Source organism: Dipodomys merriami, unplaced genomic scaffold, assembly GCF_024711535.1.
Source record: "Dipodomys merriami isolate MVZ:Mamm:240054 unplaced genomic scaffold, mDipMer1.0.p SCAF_2, whole genome shotgun sequence".
Lineage (NCBI taxonomy): Eukaryota > Metazoa > Chordata > Mammalia > Rodentia > Heteromyidae > Dipodomys > Dipodomys merriami.
This window is the reverse complement of record NW_027203381.1, coordinates 15,028,619-15,052,805: the sequence shown is the minus strand read 5'-3', so window position 1 is coordinate 15,052,805 and position 24,187 is coordinate 15,028,619. Positions and strand designations below refer to the sequence as shown.

The following is a 24,187-nucleotide window of genomic DNA, read 5'->3' as shown; positions in this document are numbered from 1 at the left end:
CATGACCTCCTTTGGTCTCTGTGTGTGAATGTCTAGAGTCCATATAATTTATCATGTCCCAGTGTGTGTGTGCACTGTATACATAAATATAGATACATGGATAGATAGATATATAGATGACAGACAGACAGACGACAGACAGACAGACAGATAGATAGATAGATAGATAGATAACCATGCAGACTATGTTCTCTGGCTCTGGATTACTTGGCTTAATACAGTTTTCCCAAGTTTGTCTGTATTTGGGAGGGGGAGGGAGGACAAAGAAAAGTTGGAACAATGGTGAACAAATACAACAATGGTACTCACTGGATACTATGTGGAAAATGAACTCAACATCTTGTGGGTGAAGACAGAGGGAAAACCAGGAGTGAGAAACAGAAGGGGAAACATTTTCCAAAGAAAATTGTACTCATTACTCATTACCTGAGTCATGTAACTGTAACCCCTTACATATCAACTCTATAGTAGCAATTTAATTTGTCCTTACACAGACAAGAGCTTGTGTAAGGTGCAATATGCCCACTCCCTTGCCTTGTTGTTTTTCCTCTGGAGTCTTCTGATCGAATCTGAACCTGGCTGGTTTCAGCCAACAATCTCATTAACTTCCACAGAAAATCTGGAGGATGAAGTCCATTTGGCTCAGGTTGAGATGCAGGAACATCTGAATCTTGCTTTACGATCCCCTTCATCCTTACTGCCTTACACAGCATCAGACAGTCCATCAGACAGTCATGGTCACTAGAAAATAACCAAGAGAGTTCTTATCTCAGCATATTCTAGCAAGGTATACCTTGTAAACTTTGCTTCTTGTAATCACAACCAGAATTTACTCATTTCTAAGGTGCCGCTTGCTTAAGAAAAGAAGCTAGTCAAGTTGTCACTCTATTTAAGTAAGAGTTATAACCAAATATAAAAACTACAAAGCAGTAAACCAAATGGCTCCTCCCTAGCTGACATATCTGGCTCAACTTGTCATTCTTATCTCTCTCTCCATAGCTAGAAAGTGTCCTGTATGGAGGGAAATAAACTTTAGGAAGTTACATATTTCAGATCAGGATTCCTCTGAGACAGTTGCTTCAAAATTTAACTAGTAACATTGACTGGATAAGATCTTTGATTTCAGGATTTCTGTGGTAAGAATCCAGCATTTCCTAGTACCACAGATGTCTAAGTAAGACCCTTTATTTTCTTCCTCATAAATTCAAGATGACAAAATCTGTCATTGGAGTGTCAGAATAGATAAACAGATAAGAAGACACGGAGCCCTAGCCAAAACTGGCCAAGAAGACGAAGTCTGTCAAGTCCAATATATGAGGTGAAAGAGATGATACCTGGTTTGACCAGGTGGGATGAAGACTAACCATTCAGGCTTATGCTTGCCCTGCCTATGCTCTTCCTGGGTACAGATTCAAGAAGAAGAAGACATGGGTACAAGAGTTTAAGGCAATGTAATCTTACCTGCTAAAAACTACAATTCTGATGTGCCACGCCGACCCCAGTAGAGTCTGCTTAGCATGGGAAACCATCTATCAGACCATGATAGGGGCTTCGAGACCTATCTCTGAGTTTTGGGACTTCACCGAAGTCTACCTCAGAGAATGGGGCTTTACAGAAACCTATCTCCAAGTTTTGGGACTTCACCGAAGTCTACCTCGGAGAAAAGGGCTTCTAAGAGGCCTACTCCTGGGAAAAGGCTGGCAAAAACCCCTGGAAAAGATGTGTTTCTGCCTATCTTTTCCTCATAAGAGTGCCTATTAATCTTTTACTGCTTCTACTGCTCTTTGTACTTACTCATTGTCAACGTTCCCTTATTCAAAGCTCTTTCTTAAGAGTGTTGACAACTCCAATATCTGATGAGTGTCTTAAAAATATGACTAACTCACCAGAGTTAAGTGCTACCCTAAACCCCTCTTATGGAGGCTAGTAGACAAGTTATAAGTAAATATAAAAGTATTGGGGGTTTCACAAAGTCACTCCAGCAGAAGGAATTGTATGAAATATACAAAAAGTTGTAGGCGCGGCTAGAACAGAAAGAATGTATGGCAATTGCTGAGATAACTACTTAGGAGAAAGAACTTCCTCATTTACTAAGAGACTTGCTAAATCTAAGTCTCCTTGGTGTTTACTATTAAAGAAGAAACAGGAAAGATCTTAATGGGATAGTGAAGGCCTCTATAGAAAAAAGTAGTGGTTAATTGGTGACAATCATCGAAACCCATTGTATTTCTTAAAAATAGAGGTAAAGCCGGAAACAAGTGCCTATCAGGCGACCAGCTGGTGACCGCCCAAGAATGAAGCCCTGCAGCAAGATTATGTAACCTTTTGCCCTTTCTTATGGAGACTTTTTGCTATAAAAGTTTGTTATCCTCTGCATTAAATCGCACTCAGCACTCAGCATCCACTCCTAATGTGTGTGAGTTGTCTGTTTGCCATCTCCCCGTCCTATTCCAGGTTCCTCCCCTAGGTATCCTCCGTTGTCCCGACAGAACCCGGTCCACGGCACTGATGATGCCCCCATTGGGATCTAGCCAGTCATAAGGGAGAGGGGGTGCCATTCTTTATGGGTGGTAAGTGCTCGTAAAGAGACAAGTAGAAAGAAAAAAAGTCTTAAGGAAAAATATGAAATGCTCCTCTCCCTCTGTCAGCCAGAGTTTCTTAGAGAAATGCAATCAATAGAAAATGATAGCAAGAAGGAAGATAGATAGGCAGACAAACAGATAAACAGTAGAGAGATAACTTGATTATAGGATAAGCTAGAAGGCACTGAAGCAAGTATTAACATTAGAATCTTGACCCTAAAATCCGGAGGCTACATCAGCAGGCTGGAACTCAGGCAAGATTTCTATGTCGCAATCTTGAGCAGAAGTAGAGGGGAAAAAAATCTCAGAATTTGCTCTTAATGCTTTCAAGTATTGAATAAGACCTAACCACTTTTCAAGGGTAATCTTCCGTATTTAAAAACAACTGGCTGCTGATGTTCATCACATTTACAATAGGCCTCCACCACAGCATCTGGTCTAGTATCTGGTTGAACAACAACGGACCCGGATATCTTCCCAAGTTGATACAAAATGTTAAGTATCATACTTTTCAGTAATCACCTGGGCCTAGGGAACAGCACAAGCATCAGGGTCAGTAGTCTCTAGGTGTAGCTTCCAACCCCACACGCACACTTAGTTCTCCTCAGAAGTATATTCAACTTCCTAGCAGTGCTTCTGCCACTCATTCACAGATCCTCCAAATCTTCACTGCTCTGTGCTCTCCTGTTCCCATGGCTACCATTTGTTCCATGCTCAGTAGGACACCCTGCCTCCTGTGAACTTCCCCCATTTCTATTCCCACTTTCCATTCATAAACTGAGGTAGCTCTGAGTCCATCCTTAGATATTTTCATCCCCTTTCTCTCTCTCTCTCTCTCACACCCTCTGTTTCTCTCTTTCCCTCTCTCTCCAAAATTAATTTACGCAAAGGCAGTGTTGTCACTCACGCTCAGGTAATTTCTCTGTACTACGTATTAAAGCAGTAAGACTCTCCTTTAACTCTCTGAAACTCACCTCTATCTATCTATACTTGTTCTGGAATCAGCCATTCCATTCTTACTTGTCTGTTTGAGAGGCATTCGTCTGAGGATATGAACTTGGAAGCCAATGGCTACATTAAAAAGCTTAGGCCTGTGGACACCAGTGGCTCATGCCTATAATCCTAGCTACCCAGGAGGCTGAGATCTGAGGATTATGGTTCAAATCCAGCCCGGGCAGGAAAGTCTGTGGGACTCTTATCTCTGATAAACCACTAGAAAACTAGAAGTGGTGCTGTGGCTCAAGTGGTAGAGCACTAGCCTTGAGCTGAAAAGCTGAGGGACAGGGCCCAAATGCAGAGTTCAAGCCCCACAACCAAAAAAAAAGAAGAAAAAAAAGCTTAGGCCTGAAGGGAAGCAAGTTTCTACATTCCCCTAAGCTTTAATTTCCTCTCATGTAAAATAAAGATATACTAGTAACTTCTTCATAGAATGGTAGAGATTGAAATTTTAATACATGCCAAGTACTGGGAACCATACCTAAGTCTCAGTGAATGTGCAGTGAATGCTAGCTGTTATTATTTATTCCTAGACCATTTGTGATTTGAATTCTGAGGTTCTCAGTCTGCTGAAACTTTCTTTGAGGGAAGAAAATTATTTTAAGTTCCTAAATGCATCAATTCAACTTTAAAATTAAAGCAGGGAGCCTTAAGTCCCTAAACACAATAGGATAAAATCTTTGATGGAAAAAAATGTTGACACAAGCACTTTGAAAAGGCAAGTTTCTAGGTGATTATCCTTTGTTAAAAAAAAAAAAAAAAGATAAAGGAAATTCTTTACCCATTATTTTATGTTCTAAATATTTCATAGCAATTTTTAATAAGGAAGAAGATTGAGGAATAATTATAGCTCAGTTACCATTGACATTTCTACCCCTTCAGGTTGATGCTATTGTTTAGAGTTGTTACTTACTGTCTTGTCAGCTGGCAAGCTCAGAACAGCAGAGGACTATAACCTGCAGCATTGAGATTATGCAGACAGCTTTTCTTAACATATCTATGAGAGGGTATATTTGTCACTTGGCATTATGGATCGGTACCGATCTTGTGAAGGCTAAACTACTGGCTATGATCTCAGTAATCTAGTTCTTATTGACCTAGCCCATTTTTTTCTCTGTGAAATATGTGGTATGTGAGAAAAGTTTCTCAGCCCCCTTCTTTTGTTATATTACCTTTAAAAAAAACAGTAAATCAAAAATTCAGATGGGCTGTTAACATCTAACATAAAATTTCAAGCTAGATGCTAGTGGCTCACACCTGTAATCCTAGCTACTTAGGCAGCTGAGATCTGAAGATCACAATTCATAGCCATCTTGGGCCAGATAGTCTGTGAAACTCTTATCTCAAATGAACCACCAGAAACCCAGAAGTGGAGCTGTGGCTCCAAGTGGTAGAGCACTCGCCTTGACCAGAAAAGCTCAGGAACAGTGTCCAGGTCCTGAGGTCAAGTCATACAACTGAGAAAAAAATCCATTTTCAATTTTATAGTAACCAGAATTATTAAACAAGATGAATTGTTTTCCAGTAATCAGCTGTTTTATATAACTAAAGCGCTGGGTTTCTTCAGAATTTTGTCCATTCACTCTTCTCTTGCACTATCTTATCACTGGAGCTCAAATTTAACTGTTAAAGCAAACAAACAAAAGAATCACTTGAGAAGCTTCTTCAAAATGGAATTTCTTGGCCTCTCACCCAAAGAGTTCCATTATCATTATCTTTAGTTTACAAGACATTTAAGGCATCTGCATTCTTGGCTAGAAGGAAATTCTGTTTCAAGCAGTCTCTGGGTCTCACTTTGAGGAGTTATCTCTGTCCTTCACCTTTGTGATTTCTAATACCACTAACTAGTCAAACCTACGTATTGACCCACACTACTCTCTTGATGTACACATTCATCTATGCTCCATGCTAAACATTGTCGCTGAATTTTCCCACTGATCCCTTTGAATAAATGCATCCAAGTTTATTCTAACTTCCTCTTCCTTTTCCTTCCCACCTGACAAAAAGAAAAAGAAAATACTCTTCTCTATATTCTTTCTCTGCTGTTACACCCCACATACGGCCAGGTAAACTTCTGCCTTATTCCTTCTTCCCCCTGCCACAGTCCAGATCATATTTTGCTTTAGCATCTTTGATTAAGGCTAGAGTTTTTTTTGGTAAACCTCAGTAAGGCCATGAACAAAAATAAAATCAAACTAGACTCGCCATTAACAAAGCTTAAAATAAATGCTGGACATGATCAATATGATCCCCCATATAACTTAGCTGCATACTAAAGCAAGAGTCACTACTTTTCAGAGAAAGATGGTAAAAAACAGATTTTTCAGTATCGTATCATCTACAATGTCTACTATACAATCCAAAAATTATGAAGCAGAAAAATGTAGCCCACAGCAAAAACATAAGATAGTTAATAGAAGCAGACTCACAAGGATACCAGATGCAAGAATTAGTAGATGAGGATTTTAACATTATTATTAAAAACATTACTGAAAAATTATAGAAAAATATAATAGAGGGAAAATTTCCAACTAGACGCAAACACACTAAATGTAACCTAAATATAAGTCCTAAAACTATATACGTACTTACACATATACAAACATATGGACATGTACAGACACATATATCTATCTAGTTTTATATTACTATAATTATATGCATAACTATATGACTAATTATATATTGTTTTGATAAATAATATATAATAATATATAATTATCATGTAAACTATAATGACATAATTATGGGGGGGAGGAAGGAGACTGGGTCGTGGAGGACGATGCCCGCACCCGCGTGGAAGCGGGAAGGGTGGGAGTCACTGCTGAAATCGCTGGAGAACCACCCGGTCCTCGCTGGACCCCAAGAGGCCCTGGAGGGGCCCATCGGACGCCTGATGTCGCAGTATTTAGCAGCAGGTGAGGTCCACCGCAGACACATGTGTGTGGACACGCGGAAGGCCGGGCCGGGCAGCTCGCCCTTGAGCTGGGGGATGACCTTGCCCACGGCCTCGGCGGCGCCCGTGGATCAGGGATGAAGCTCTGGGCCGCCCCGCATCCGTCATGCTGCAGCTCACCGCACGGACCGTCCAGGGTCTTCTGCGTGGTGGTGATGGCGTGTGCCGTGGCCAGGAGGCCCTCGACGATGCTGCCCAAGTTGTCGTGGTTGACCTTGGGGTGGATGACCTTGGCGCGGATGACCTTGGCGCGGATGACCTTGGCGCGGATGACCTTGGCCAGTGCACCAGGCAGTGGGAGGTGCAGGACGCGTCGCTGGAGATCTTGAGTGAGTTGTATTTCTCGGGGTCCACCCCCATCACAAGCATGAGGCGTCGGTAGATGGGGCAGAGATGATCACAGGCTGGGCACCGCCTGCCACCCCATTTGAGATCGGCAGGATCTCTCTCCTGGAAATTCCTCACACCTTAGGTGGTCTTGGCCTATATAAGCTTTGGGCTAGCTGCATTCGCAGCCGCTGGTCTTTGAGACAAATGTCCACCGGCTCTCCAACAAAGACTCCTAATTGGGCATCTTAAATGGTGGCATCTCTGATTCTTGCGACTGAGTTCCCTTACAACAAAATGATATGAGTACACCAATGTAAGTGATAACCAAATTCTCATAGGATTCCAGGAAGCAAAAAATGTTAATGATTTAAAAAAACAACAATTAACTAGAATTCTACATTCCACAAAAAATCCTTCAGAACCAAAGGAAAGATAGAAAGTTCCAGATTATTGAAAGCAAAGACAATTCAAGTTTAATAGATAGGAATCCGAAGAAGTGACAAAGCTTGTGAGAGGTCAAAGGAAACTCTAATGTACATGAAAGAATAATTCTGAGAGACCAACTTTATATTTTATGTTAATATTAATAATATTTGAGAAGAGCATCTAAAGTAAAAAGGAATAAGGTTATATAAGATGAGGTTCATGGTATACAAATACACAAAATGTATGGAAGAATCACGAAGTTGGGGGGAGCCTGTTGGTCAGCTTCCAATCAATATAGCAATATCTGATATACACTGACTTAAGAAAAGAAAATATTTCTTGTGGTTCACATTTTTGAGATGCTCATTTGTGATCAATTTGCTCCGTTACTTTATCCAATGGCAAAGAACCACTTCAGGGTAGGAGCATGTGTCAGAGCAAAACTGCTCACCTTATGGATACAAATAGAGCAAGAAGGATCAAGGGTTCCACAATCCACTCAAGGGCCTGACCAATCACCTAAACGTATCAGACTATGCCCCACCTCTTACAGGTTCTACTTCCTCCTGTAGGACCACCCTGAGGACCACACTTACCAAATAGACCTTTAGGGGAAATTCAAGGTCCAAACTATCACTAGTAGAATTAAGTGAACTATACTGTTGTAAATTTCTTATGACTACCCATTCATGCTGAACCATAATAAAGATATATTATGTAATCTCTAGAGTAATCACTAGTACATAATACCAAGGGATTTTACCAAAAATCTCCCAAAAAGAGTACATTGAAATGCACAACTAACCAAAAACAAAAAATAAAGAACACATGAGTCAAGCACTATACCGACAAGACAGACACCAAGTTGGCCCAGTGACCTTCTCTCTCATCACTTAGCATGCTCCTTTCCTAGGCAACACTAGACACATTTAGTAAAGGCAGTAAATAACCAGCCTCAACCCTCCCCCTCCCCCTCCACCCCGCAACTTTACCTTGAGATGATACTCCTTTGGGGCAGATACAACCATATAAGGCAGCAAGATCCCCTTGGAGTAATATTCAGGTCTGGACAGCTGCAAGATCGCTAATCTACTACTTGGGCAGCAGCCATCAATCCTAACCTGCTATAATGAAACCCCTAGTCCATGTATCCACACCAGAGTCTCTTCCTCCAAGTCCTTCCTAGCCCCAGCAGGTTATATAGGTCACCTGACACAAATAGCTAACACTTCTTTATTATTATTTCTTTGTTCTTTGTACCTGGATATCTGCATGGTTTTCTGGAATAGTCTAATTTACTCTAACACCATATCAATAATTACCTTAAATATAAATACATTAAAAATCCAACTAAGAGGCAGGGAATTTCGATTTTGATTTGGATTTTCATGAAAATAATGTTCAACTATAGATTGCATACAAAAGAGGCTTATAAAATGTAATGACAAAGACAACTTGGACATAAAATAGCAGAAAAAACTACCAATACAAACAAAAGGAGTTTGTTGTATCTCCATTAAGACTAAACATAGTAGGCTTCAAGGCAGGGGGCCTTAACTGAGATTTTAAAAGGAATGTCATATAATATATAGGAGGCAGCTTATCTGAGACAAAGAATGAACTAATTTAGCAGCGATTCTCACTAGACACAATATTGAAATGAACTATATAACTTGTGGGGAAGGAAGGTTGGGAAGAAAAAAACTGGGGAAAAAAACAAGGGAAGGGATGACACTGTTCAAAAAAAAAATGTGCTCGGTCCCTGACTTATATAATTGCAACCCCTCTGAACATCACCTTTACAATAAGTTTTTTAAGTCAGGTTATCAAGAAAGACATTATTCGTAAATGTCTGTGTACCAAAATTCAGAATAGTCTAAGTAAAATTTAACAAAATTGAAAGCAAAATTTACACAAATCTATTTTATACAGGTGATTATTTAATTAGCCTACCAAAGGCTTAACTCACGTATACATTTGTTGACAAGGTCTACTAGCTTCATAAGGTTCTGATAATCAAGTCTCCACAGTTACATATTATATAAATAAATATTTATTGAAAGTATTAGAGCAGTTAGAGAATTATCTTTCTACTTGAGCAGAGATAGTACTCTGCTCTGTGAAAAGTTGTTTCCTAATTTTTTAAATTATTTTCATGTAGTTGTACAAAGGAGTTGCCATTTAACAATGTGGTTAACGAATATAATAAATCCTAATCAGTGTCAACACTTTCAACATTCTCACCTCTTCCTCCCAAACCAACTTACTCTTCATTTTGTACAGTGTTATACATTGAATTCTTATCTGCATTTTCCTCCTCTTGACCTTTTCACTTATTTACCCTTTTCCCTTTGACCCCACCCATCCTTTTTGAGTCCTCTCTTCCTGGTGTTTTATTTTGCTGAACTATGACTTTGTCTTTCTAAGGAATTACCCAGAGCTTTCCCTTCAATCTACCAGTTTCAGTTAATACATTTGAATACACTTACATCCCACCCAATGTATTTACATATGAAATCTGGCTTCCACATAGAAGGGAAAACACACATCCTTTGTCTCTCTGGGCATGACTTACTTCACTTAACAAAATTTTATTGGCCTCATACTGAAATAGCCTATGTAATATTTTAAATGAAATATATCAAGCTTAACAAACTACCTTCTTGCAATGTTATTTTCCATCAACTTATAAATATATAGAAATTAATATTGAAATCAAAGTCTGCACATAATCAGCCTTCTTTTCCTCCTTTCCAAATCTAACATGCAATTCCCACTGTTATATAAGAACATATTTTATCTTATTTTTAATTTGGACTCAGTATCTTTCAAGCCCATTTATTTTATATAATTTGCAAGGAACATCAGTATCATTGAACTAATTATCAGAGGCAAATGGAAAATGACTTAACATAAAATTAACCTTCTCAGCCCCATTAAATTAGTTATTATTTAAATTTACCAATTCCTTTTCTTTATATGTAATTATTTTTAATATATGTGACTGAAGACAATTAAAATAAGTGAAGAATAGAGTTGTGAAATTGATTCCTATGTTCTACTTTTCAGTATCATTAAATACTACCTAGTCTCTCAAAAACAGAAGAGTATTATGAAGACAATATCCTGAGTGATGGTAACCTGGCTCTTCCAAAGAAAAATCGTCTTTAGATTCATCTTTCTGACCTCTTTTCCCTCTTTTCTCTTTTCTGCCACTCCACCTATATTTCTTCTTCACCTCAAAGTTCCAAGCCCTTCCACAACATTTTTGTGTAATGATCCCCTTGTCAGCCATAGGAGAGGAAAGTAATCTTCTGCAAGTTAGGATAAGCCTGGAGTAGAAATCATCTACTTTCCATTTCAGGATAGAGGATCTAAGAATGACCAAACTTTAGCTCAGAATTTTACCTTTCTACAGATTTTCAGCCTAATAGTCACAGTATCCCAGTTATGAAATCATCCTCATCAACAAATGAACTGATATATAATATGTGGTACCTAAATACAATGAAACATTATTTAGCTATAAAGCTATATTCAGCTATAAAGGAGAATAAATTTTCCAGGTGTCTTTAATCCCAGCTACACAGGAAGCTGAGTGCTAAGGATTGAGGTTTGAAGCCAGCCTGAGCAGGAAAGCCCATACTTTTATCTCTAATCAACTAGCAAAAAGCCAGAAGTAGAGCTGTGGTTCAAGTGGTAGAGTACCAGCCTTGAGCAAAAATGATAAGGCCCTGAGTTTAAGTCCCAGTGGTGAGAGAAAGAGAGAAAGAGAGAGAGAGAGAGAGAGAGAGAGAGAGAGAGAGAGAGAGAGAGAGAGAGAGAGAGAGAGAGAGAGAAATGATGGTATTTGTAGGGAAATAGATGGAACTGGAGATCATCATATTAAGCAAAATAAGCCAGACTCTAAAAGGTGATATCACATTTCCTCTTGTATACAGAAGCTATATCTAAAGAAAAAAAGTACATGAATGGAGAGAGAAACCAAAGGTAGGTGAGAGGAGAAAAAAGAAGGTTGATGGAATAGAATATGCTTTATGAAAATCATAATAAAACTTAGATTTTAAATTTGCAGAAAAAGAGTCAAAGGGAGATAAGGGAGGGATAAGAAAGAGTAATAGGAGTTACATATGACTAAAGTACATTATATGCATGTGCAGAACAGTCACAATAAAAATCCTCTTACTGTATAATTAATACTCACTAATTAAAAATGTGGGAAAAATCTAAAGCAAATACAACAATATATAAAAATGACTTACATCTGGAGGTGTTTATCCAGGCATTTCTTAAATTATTCTTGATATGTTACAAATATTCTTAGACAAAAGGATAGTATGAGTTAAGAAAAAAATCCACAGTCTCAAGTTTAAGTCCCCAGCTATGTCAGCTATGTGGCATAAAAGTTCTTTGGTGTCTCATCAGTAGAAATGGTAATATATGGTTCAGTTCACCAATGTTTGATTGAAGCTCTTGCACATTAATGTTTAATCAAGAGGAAAAAGACCATAAAATGGAAAATTATATTTCACAGTAAAGAAATTATTATAAAATCCTATTACTTAAGTTGAAAGTAATAGTAATATAACGCAACAACCATTAAGATATTTTCTGGTATCTTCTCTTTCAAGAATCAGAATATGAAGCCATTCCTGATCTTTTCGATGGGGGGGGGGGGGTGGAAAGTAGAGAGAGCATGGATCCTCTGAGTTCATACAGAGAGCAGAGACTAGAGCCTGGAGTAATAAGTTTTATGTGTGTCATAATCTTACCTAGTGCCAGCTATGGCCAAAGTTCAAGACTGACACTTCATACTTAGGTAGTCTCTAATGCCACACCCTTCGTTCAAACTAGATTGATTCAAACTAGATTGTTAAACAATCTAGCAGCAAACATAAAGTGCAGCAAATAAAACTCCAGAATTTATAATGGTCCAGTACCTTAAATTAGACTTTAATAGCATATACATTCCAGACATCTTTCCAGGCTTCTTATTTATGAAGAAAAATGTAGATCAACTTGGGGACCAAAGTTGTCGGCAAGACAGTTTGCAAGTAAAATTTGTTTACAGAGGAGGCTGAATCTCCCTAAGTTATTGCCCTCTAAACATGACAATATTTACAGCACCACTCACTTTCTGCAACTAATAAAAATGACCTAAAAAGATGCTCCACAAAACCTTAAATTAATGTAAAGTTATTGGAGAAAAGTAAAGTGCAAATGAGGCAAGAAATGCAGCCATAGACATCAGCCCCAATAACACCTGGAACTCAGTCTGTTCTTTCTGCAGGTTGTTTTAGAGCTACCTGTGCTTGCATATAGAGCGGTACCATAGATGCCCTGTGGGTAATTGTGAATGGCTGCCAGGGGAAAGCATAAATTCAAGGAGGTTTTGACTGGTTAGTAGCAAAGGCTATAAATCTGAACTTCCTGACAACTAAGGTTGAATTCTCATCCATTGTAGTTCACAGATGGTTTTCTAAAGGAAGGGACTTTCTGACTACCTTTATTAATTAAGTGCTTTGAATTATTACACCACCACCATAACTCCTTGGTGTAGCAAAAGAATTAAACAAAAATACAAAAATCAAAGAGAAATTGTGACTTCTAAGGAGTCAATTAAGTTGTGTGTTTGTGTGTGTGTGTGTGTGTGTGTATTTCCCTTTTGGATATGAATGTGCCATACAGATCATAGGGTTTGTTATGGTGTTTCAAGCCATATAGTAATATAGTATTTGCTTGCAATAGCTAACATTAAAGTGTCTAATACAAAACTAAAACAGCTACCTTTATGAGGCACTTACTATTGGCCAAATGCAGTAGGAAGAGCATTTTTCAATTTAGTTAACTTAATGCTTACCGTCTTGCTAGAAGAAAGTAACACTATCTTCTTTTTACAGACAAATTCACTAAACATCTAAAGACTTTTGGCAACCTTAATTAGTCCCAAGGGTGGAAAGCGGTACCACTGTGTTTCCAGCTTGACTTCATTTGGAAAGCTTGTTATAAAAGCAAAGGCCCCATCTTCAGTGTCTGGTTCAACAGATCTGGCATGAAGTCTGAAAATCTGTGTTTCTGTAAAGTTCCCAGGTTGTCCTAATTTTGCTGATCTAGAGACGAGACAAACCACTGAGTAGGTATACACACAAAAGCCCATACAGGAATTGTCAAACTATATCCACAAAAATGGAAAGATAAGGTGACACTCCAGTTACTATACGCATTTCTGCCTCCCATATCTTGTAATTTTAAAGACCATTCACCATTAAGAGTAATGAAGACTACTTGGATAAAGCCTTGGTTTTATAGATTGAGGTAGTAGATTAAAAATTGAACCTGAGCAGCCTTTTGATAAGAAAAAGTATAACAGGGCTATTGGAAAGATGGGGCATGTCTAAATGACACCAAAGTTAAGTTAAAGGCATTTCAACTGGCCAAAGCTGGGGAAATTTAAGCATCAGAATAGATGATAAACATGACTGGGTATAACCTATTAAGTAAATTAGGACATTGTGAGTGTGTATTACTACCTCATTGATGAATTCTAAGTAATACTTTATTAACAAAATACAAAATATTTGTTAATGAACTTTGCAGTGGAGAAACCTTAAAAATGCTATCTTAAGTAAATAATACAGATTAACATCACAAATGTGACATTGGGGGCTCTACTTAAATGCTACAGAATACAATATTATATCTGAAGTGCTTCTTACATATATGCATGAGAAAATAGCAGATCAATCCAAACTGAGTGATATTCTTCAACATATCTGACCGACTCTTTTCAGAAACAATGTTAAAACCATCATTGATAGAGATATATTGTATTTATAAACTGCTTTGTTAAATAGCAGCTCCTTTGTACAATTTTTTTAAAAAACTCAGTAGCTATTATAAATGGAGGGAAACAAAAGCAGCTTCATAATCAAGGAAATGAACTGATCTGAAGATGATGCTGAATATCGGTAGGACAATTAGAAATCTGAAGGATATAACCCTGTGGATTATACTGCATGTGCGCATCCTTCCAGGTAACTCTGGTTTGGATCAGTGGGTTGTGTTAATATGCAACAGCCTTGGTAAGGCAATATCCACACACACCCTACAGCCTTTGAAAGTAATAAGCAGCATATCTGAAAATTACTCTCAAATGGTTCACAAAGAAAAGGACAGAAATAATGTGTGTTTGAATTTAGGGAGAGAGTCAGACTGATAAAGCACATGCAAAAATGAGCAAGGAATATACATTGCTCAGAATTCTTTGCAAATCTTTCCCTAATTATACAATGGTTTCAGAAACAAAAACCAAAAACATGGAATTAAAATCATTCACAAAGTTGTTATGGATGGAAATGCCACCTTCCAGTTCACTCCAAGATTGTGTTAAAGACTCTTTAATTCCAGATTCTGTGAAAGTCTCTTTAGCAGACAGAGCAGTATTCTGAAAGGCAGTGTGAGTTTTAAAAAGAATCTTGATGCAATGTTAATTTCTCTTAATAATGGGCTATTCTCCCCATACCTACATTTATTTGGGGGCAGAACAGTAATGATGTTATTGTCAATAACATTTACATGTCTTTTTTCCAACTGTGAGTCATCACTTAGAAGAAATTTTTCTCTCACACTTTCTCTCCTGACTAACAGTTTAGTGTTGAAGCAGAACACAGAACATGTTGAATGCAGATGGGGAAGTCATTTCCACTGTAGGCAGAGAAAACTCCTAGCCTAACCTTCTCTTAGTTTTGGCAATGTTATCCCTTAGACTTTTCTTTCCCTTTGAGAATAAATAAATATGTTTCTGAAAAAAAACAACTTTAAGAATGCACAGGCTGCCAACCCCTGTATATCTTGATGATTTGTGAGCATTTTCTCTTAATTATGTAGACAAATTTACTCATTCTGCTTGCCAAAACACAGGTTTGTTATGACTTGGAAAGTAGAAAGTTTCCTCAAAAAAAAATTTTTTACAGCCTTTCCCAACCATACATCTTCATGCACCCAGCAAAAGCACAAATCACTGTCTGGGGAGTTGATGCATAAATAGAAATATCAGTGTACTGGATCACAGATGCGATTGACTTAAATGTTTCTTTGATCTTTCTTTTAGAGCCTGCTCTCTTTCTTGTGCTCTTGTGTCTGCACATCACATTTCTATAAACTTTCCATCATAACATATGCTCAAGAATAAAATATGCAGATGTATAATCATAATTTATTGGAGTAGTGTGCCAACCCAGGACTATTCTTTTGTGATGATGTTGGCTGTTATTTTTAAGCTAATAAAAAGTAATAACAATGCAGACTATTTAAGACACACTTCAGAGTATCTATCTCCAAATGTTCTCTTATGTCATCAATTTTAGCAAATTTTTATGGCCAGTTGTTCATAAAGTATTAAGGATTATATGCACTCTCTTCCTCCCTCCCTACTATTGTTTGAATATGGTTTATCCTTACCAAAACTCATGTTGAAATTTAATTGACAGGATTAAGAGATGATGGAGCCTTCACAAGTACAGTCATAGGACTTCTTCACAAACTGATGATTTTCTTTCTCAAGAGACTAAGATTGATGATCTTGAGACTAGGTTTCATTTCATGAAAATGACTTAAATCGGGCAGGGAATATGGCTTAGTGGTTAAGTGTTTGCTTAGCATGCATGAGGCCCTAGGTTCAATTCCTTGGTACCACATAAGATTAATAAAATAAAAGGAAATAACCATTAAAATTATTTTTAAAAAAAGAAAATGACTTAAATCTCTCATGTGTGGATTATCTATGATAAGAATGGATTGTGTTAAAGGAAATCCAAAGCACCACCACCACCACTACCACCTCCACCGTGTTGATCTCTCACACATCTACCTTCCATCTTCTGCCAAGAGTTGTCATAAGTTAAACCTCTTATTGGGAATCAATAAAAATGCTGGCACCATGCTTCGGGGCTGTGAGCTAAATAAGCCTCTTTTCTTCATAAAGTGTCTTGTCTCGACTATTTTGTCATAGCAACAGAAAACAGACTAAGACACCCTTGTTCATGTCACCTACAACTTACTCAAAAAGATACAGTGGAGGGATTGTACCAACTTGGGAAGTTTAATACAAACCAAGGTGAATATCTTCACCCTTTGAATCTCCTCATTTAAACCTAATCTTAGCTTCCACCAATGAGAAAAGCATAATTGAGAGTATGAAAAACATTATTGAATATAAGAAATGCCTTACATTTAAGACTGAAGAAACAAGTGAAAAGGAGTAACATTCATAAAAGAAAGGAAAAAAATGGGCTGAGGAGGTGGCTCAGGGGTAGAGCGCTTGCCTTGCATGCATGAGGCCCTGGGTTCGATTCCTCAGCACCACATAAGCAGAAAAAGCCAGAAGTGGTGCTGTGGCTCAAGTGGTAGAGCGCTAGCCTTGAGCTGAAGGGCTGAGGGACAGCACCCAGGCCCAGAGTTCAAGCACCACGACCAACAAAAAAAAGGAAAAAAGATATAGGAAAAACAGAAAAGGAAAATTAACAATTAATCATGTCCCTTGCCTACATTCAAAACAATTCCACATTGGGGCCAGAAATCTAAATTGCCTTCAAGTGAAAATGTCTCCAGCCTTACAAAGTCCTTATCCAGATCAAAGTCTTGGCAACCAGTTGTTTCTGAGGTAACTGCACAGGTTGGTGGAGGCCATTTTGAACTCTAATTGCTAGGCAGAGCCTGCTGAGTATAGAAGCAGAGTCAGCATCTGCAAGCATCCATCCATAGGGGAGACGTTTCCAAGCGATGAGCAAAGGCCCAGCTAACCAACCAGACAGCCCCTGCTCCCTGCCTGCCACTGTAAGCTAAAGGCCTTCTCAGCATTTGAACTAAATGGGAAGTTGTTCTACCGGTATATAGAGTTCGAGTTTTGCAAGATGAAAAAGTCTTGGAGATCTGTTACAGAACAAGGTACATGTGGTTAATGCTAACCACACTTAAAAATAATTAAGTCAGTAAATCTGATGACCTGTTTTTTAACTACCAGAAAAGCCATATAAACCCACAATCCGCCTCTGCCATGTTCTAGATTGAGCAGAGAGGAAAACTGCATTTGGAAAGGAGGGGGTTAAATGAGGCAAGGGCAAGAAAGTGGATACATGGGGCATTTTCTACTCAGAAGAAAGTTCCATGGAAGGGATGCAAACTGTGAAAAGACCACAGAAGACATTGGGGTGCTGGGGATAAGAGTAAAGATGGAAGAGAAGTTGGAAGGAATTGACATGGAGACAGTCTCAGTGAGTGCACCTGTTACCTTGTTGAGTCAGCTGACCTGCTCTCTCCCGTCATCCACTCAGGAATGCTTATTAATTTTTACAAGCTATGTTAATACATCACTCCCTAGCCACAAATAAAGCAAAGACTCCCCTGCTTGCACTTCTAAATAATGTTCCCAAGTCCATTTGTTGAAATCCATAGGCCCCACTAACATTTTTTGCTTTTATGAATGCCTACTCTGTATTTTATGCTTTCTTTACCTTAGTTGACTTACTGTAATAAAATTGCTGTTGTCAGTATCTATTTATCTATATATGTATGTACATATAGAGATAGAGATAGATATATAGCTAAGGAAATGACCTCAGAGATGTTAGTTAAATCTATTTGGTATTCCACAATTCAAAAATAAGAGTTGGATGTGATCATGCATGCTTGTAATCCCAGCACTCCAGAAGCTAAGCCAGAGGGTCAGGAATCCAGGAATCCTGGGCTGCACAATAATAATACTGTCTCAAGACAAGACAAAACAAAACAAAACAAAGTAACATTTGAGAAATAGGCTCAAAAATGGCTAAGAAAAGTCCACAATTCATTCCATTCATGAACAAATACATTATTATTTGTTGGAAAATACTTACCGAGTACCTACAAAAAAGAGGCATATAAAGAGGCATATATCCCTCTGGGGGAATTAGCCATACACCCATAAAAGGATCACCACCACAAATGCAGGCCCATAATTTTCCATGGCTCTATCCATTATTTATTGGCACAATGGACAGTGCAGCAAATCACCCCGAGGATGCAATGGATTAAACAATCAGGGCTGGCCAGGGGTGTAGGGTCAGGACTGCGTCCTGCAGTCTGCTCTTCTACGCATCTCACATTGTCCCTTCGATGCTTTCTGAAGCCATCCTGTGAGGTGGGAATGACTATCTGCCTTCTATAGTGAGAAAACCAAGGCTCAGAGAGGTTAATTATGTAGCCTCTGTCAGTAATTGGCATTGCCTAATTTAAACATGGGCATATCTAACTCCAATGGTTTATTTCCTCTCAATTTAGACTTCAGAGAAGATTATTTGAGATTAAGTTAAAAGGTCAATTAGAAATTAAAATCCAGTTTGAAAAACAATGAATTTTGTGCAAATTCCAGTCATGCTCTACATTTTCTCTTTTTAAAAAGTCTCATGGTTTTCTTCCTCAACATTTGATAAAAAGATCAAGCCATGGAACATGTGAGTTGGGTGTAAATGAATCATTTTTTTTCTTGTGCATCTATGGAAAAAATAGAAAACCAAAAAAAATACCAGTTTGCTTTTGGCTGTGCTTAGAAAGAGATTTTTTTAAGTATCTGAGAAAATGTACTATCTGGAATGGTTTTATACATACAACTTTAGGAAAGTAATCAATGTGTCCTGTTAAGTATAACTAAACCTTCTCACGTGGTCAGAGCACACAGCACTGACTTTAGAAAACCGTTGAGATGATCCCAAACTCTTGCCATTTGCCAACACAAGCCATTACATTTTGTTTATTTCCACAGTGCATTTATTGCCAAGAGTCATAAATCACGGAGAGGTACAGGGAAATCTGGCCTCTGAAACATATGGAGCAGCAAGATTCTGCATGAAGATTTTGATGGAGAACAGTCTTCACCTCAGTGAGAAATTGTAACTGATGTTGGGCAATGGCACACTTGGGTTTCCTTCCCATCATTTTGTTCCTTCTAGCTCCTCCCTATCATTAAATACTTTAGTCTGTGTTATACAACGACTGTCTGCCTAGCAGTGGGCTATGGAGAACAGTAAGAAAGGAAAAGCCTGAGTCCCTTGAGCCATCAGACTTACAGAGAGGGCTGGAGCCAGAAAGCTCATCAGACTTCCAAAAGACAACCCTGTCATTAGTTTGTGAGGGGAACATCTGTGGAGCAAGGCACTGATTGGCATGTGCTGCCTTTTGAATGACAGGATAGAGACAAGTCTGCAGCAAAGCAGCAAAGTAGCCATCTCTTCCCAAAGTTTAGCCCAATCACAGTGATGAGTGTCTGTCTACTGCACAAAGTGGTGAGCAACTTAGAAAATCTGGTCAATACCTCACCCTATAGGGATGGCCATGAGGCAAAGACAGAGCACTGAAAGGGTCTGTGAAGTAAATATCAGCCTTGGCAGCTGTGCTAACTCATGAGACAAGGAGCAAGAAACAGCTAGATCTCCCAGAGTCACACTAAGCCCTCCCAAGGATTCACATATTCGCTCCAAAGCAGCCAGCATTTGGACAGACACCTGCCACAGAGAACCATACTTACATGGGAAAATAACCCCACTCCAAGTTTCAAAGCACCCGTTCTTCCTGCCATCTCTAACCCCAGAGAAGCTTGATACACAGTATTGAGAGAGGGAGGAGGGTAGAAGCCATGGTAGATTGTACTCTCTTCCTTTCTAAGTCCATCAGAACCACTCCAGACCCAGGCTGGGAGGCGGGGAGATGACATATCATTCAGCTGCACGAAGACTGAAGTTTTAAATTGGCCCAGACTGGACTGGAATGGTTAATAACTGAAAGTGACTGAAAAGTTATAGGGTAAACCTGAGATGTCATGGAAGAATTGAAAAGGAGGATTCAGCTGAGCACGGTTGGAGACAGTGATTGGGGGAAGATAATACGATTTCATCTGTGTCCCCATCCTAAATCAGACTCTTCAATAAACCCATTACTCTTATCTGGGTCTCAATTTTCTCCTGTGAAGGTTAGAGCCCTTCCAGGTCTGCCATTCTCAGAGAAGGAGGCTCTTCACCCTGCATGGTTGAGATGTTCACGTTCCCCCTGGGTATTTTAATGGGGCGCACAATATGTAAATCAGCCACTCTTCCATCTTCAATTCCAACCACCAAAATTAATATTCAAAAATCATCAGGAGTGAGTCAATGACCTTTCACCAACACTGACATCATCATCTTCCTCAGAGTCTAGGTGTCAAATTTTCCTTAGCTTCAGTCCTCTTTTGAATAAAATTGGATTTCTTGGTTTCTCTTCCTCTTCAAGCCAATATATGTATGTAGGCTGCTTTCCATGTTTAACAGACAGAGTAAAAATGGACAGTGCTAAACAGCCAATAGTGTTTCCTATGCTGATTTTCTATAGGTTGTGTGTATAGTTTTTCGTGGACAGCAAAAATGAGCCATTAGTCTTCTACTAATAATTAACAACTAATTTTGTCATTTTCCTTACAACTATTACTGGGCTCTATATTGCAAAAAGAAAAAAAAACCTTGTTTTGAGTTTTATCAGGATCCTTTTCCTGGTGAAAGTGCATTTACCAATGAATCAAGCATGTGTATATTGACATGTATGCTTAAAAAGAATCCCACATGAAACTACTTTATCAAGTAAACTATCTCTAGTTTATTTTTACTTCTATAAATTATTTCTACTCATTAAGCTGACAATTCAGCTCAGTTGATATTTTGGGGTGTACGCTGGTCATGGGGCTTGAACTCCAGGCCTGGTCACTGTCCTTGAGCTTTTGTGCTCAAGGTTAGTGCTCCACCACTTGAGCCACAGCTCTGCTTCTGGCTTTTTGGTGATGAATTGGAGATAAGAGACTCAATCTCTCCGGCTCATGCTTACTTCAAACCATGACCCTTAGATCTCAGCCTCTTGAGTAGCTAAGATCACAGATGTAAGCCACCAATGCCTGGCAGCTGAGTTATGTTTAATGCTTAGTTATTGAGCTAAGAATTGCCAGCACCTCAACAATAGAGGAGCTGTAGAAGTGGCAGCGCCTCCTCCCACACAGCGCTGTCTAGTGCTCCCAGGTGAGCAACCCACCCAGTTGAAAGGATGGCCTTGAATCCATTTGCCTTCTTTCTCTCACCAGAAGCCCCAATGTGTCCACTGTAATTTTTTTTTAAATAAAGGCTTTTTGAGCACATCACTTGTGAGCAAAAAAGTAATTGGAAGATGTGGCCTTATTGGGATATAAGTAATTGACCTAATAAATCAGCCATACTTCTAAGGTGGGTATCAAAGTATTACAGAGACCTAGACATGGAGGAACCAATAGAAAATAACCATAAAGCTGTAAAGTCAGTGTATAGGATATCACTTTTCTGTTAAAATTAGATGTGCTATATAAGTGGATGCTAATTTAATTCCAGTCATTTAGATAAATAATGAATAGATCATTGCTCTATTTTAATTGAATGAATGGTTCACCTTCACCCAGTATTAAGACTCTGAGCCCTAAAACTGTTCACCCTAAATACCTGAAAGGAAAAGATGTGGATCTCACCTACTGCAACTCCGAGAGCTGGGCTCAGTGGGACTCACCTTAGTACTCTCACTGAGGAATTAACACAAGGAACGAAGGCCAGTGAACCCCAAAACCACATGCTTCACTGAGTTATAAACATATTCCAAACATAGGTATGGTGAATAAAATACCTAAAAATGATTTATGTTTGGTAATGTACTCATTATGAAGAAAAGTCTAGGCCTAGAATGTATTTTTAAGTACTCCAATCTGAGTGTGTGACATGCCATTTACAGCAATAATGTCTAAGGATTCGTTTTCATTCAAGGACAATACAGAAGGTCCTCTGAAGCCTTATTCTTGCATCTTCCTGAGTCAGGCTCAAGAAACACATGAAAGCATTAACACTCTATATAGTCCATTTAGCCCATTGAGTTCAGTGGAATAAGAAGCAGGGGAAAAAAGGATACAATGAATACAGAGATAACCAAAGGAATATTATTTTCAAATCATTTTTCCTAATGGTTTTCCAATAGTTTACCTTAAAATAAAAGCCAATGATCTGGACATCGTGATATACACCTTTAATCCTAGCATCAGGAAAGCTAAGGAGGGGTAAGATGAGGCTTGTCTGAGCCACATAGCAAAGCCAACAAACAAGCCAAAAACAAAAACAAAAAACAGATAAACTACTCAATGAACAAGATAACACAAATCTTGGGGGGAAAAAATCAGTGTCCATAGCTTGGGTTCATTTCATCTTATATGGTCATATGTACATAGCTTTTGAGCTTTTCTGCTCATCTGATCAAAGTATCCTAGACATACATGAATTATTGTAAATGAGGGAAACCATGGGACCCTCTATTTCTTTGGGTCTGGCTTATTTCACTTAATATGATTTTTTCCAAGTGTTTCTCTGTTGTTGTTGCTTGTAATGGACTATGTGATTGTTTTGTTTCCTATGTATGTTCTTCTCCCTGTGGTACATCCCCTGTGGTCACTCATACTTGATTTTGGTACTCTGCATCTTATATATGCAGTTGTCTCATTGGAGGAGGGGAAGGGGAATAACAAAACGCTGAAACAAGGACACAGGATGACCTACTGCAGCAATGATACCCCAAGACAGTCTACTGGAAAGGAACAACAAAGGAAGGAGTAACAATGCTCAACAAGAAATGTACTCATTGCCTTACTCATATCACTGTAACCCCTCTGTACAGCATCTTTACAATCAAATAATTTTTTTAAAGCCAGTGCAACTACTAGTGAACATGTGTTCACTCATTTGCCAAACTACTGGTCTGCAACTGTATGGCCCGACCACTGAGGCAGTGGCCACCACTTAGATCATCACCATTTTGCTCTGAATGCAGCAACACCGCCATCCAGTGGCAACCCGTATTCACTGCTGGGCGACGGGATTTTTGCCTGTCTGGAGTGGTGATTGGTGGCTGTGCCTGTCCCAAGGAGGTGGGACCAGAAAGCCTCATGGACGCTCCCACTCCCCAACTTGGACTATTTCCACTCCATGACTATCCATCTCTTGCGAAACATGTGTTATTTAAAACCAATTTTTCAAAGCATTTCATTGATTTTTCAAAGTGAAACACAAAGAATAAGCAGTAAACTCATCATTTATCACTGGTGAAGCATACGGGGAGTGTCACATTTGATTTGTGTGAAAGCTACACGTTAGTGGTGTCTGGTATAAGTGCCAGCCACAGAGAATCACGTTTGAGAGCCAGAGGGAGCACCCTTATTTTAGAGCTGAGAAACCCGCATTCTAGGGGGGTGAAGAGGCTCAGACAACGAGTGAGATGCAGAACAGCAGTTGGAATTTTGGTTTAGGCACCACTCACCTCAGGTCCCTGAAACCAGTTCTGTCTGGTATACCTGAACTCTGATTACATCCGCCACCAACTAGTGAAGATACTGCTTGACTCCTTCCTTAAGCCATTTTACATTGAGAACCACACAAGTGCATGGCCCCTCTCCTTTGCCAGGCATGTTTCATGAAGACTGTAGATGGGTATAAAGGAGTTGAGATTCTAAGGAAGGTCATCCTTAATTCACACCTGGTCTCATAATTTTTGTTTAGCAGTAAACTCATACATTATTTTTTCATGATACCTTCTCTGACTCTTGGATTTAATAACTATGAATTCTGTTCCTAATTAGGACTCTGATTTCATAAGGAAAATATTTCTACAGATTGCCTCCAGTCATACCTGATGTCTTACAGGACACATCTACCTCACTTTCCTGATGTAGTGTTTATGATTGGCACCTGCTATAGTCTTGAATGTTTGTCTCCCCAAAATTCACAAGTCCAAATCCTACTTCTCCAAATGATGATATTAGGAAAAGAAATTGAGCCATGTGAGT

At 38.8% G+C, this 24,187-nt stretch overlaps 1 pseudogene; it reads right to left on the bottom strand.

The window, feature by feature from the left end:
• Nucleotides 1-6,308: 6,308 nt before the first annotated feature.
• On the bottom strand, nucleotides 6,309-23,292 carry LOC138831810 (glyceraldehyde-3-phosphate dehydrogenase-like; annotated as a pseudogene).
• Between the last annotated feature and the right edge of the window lie 895 nt (nucleotides 23,293-24,187).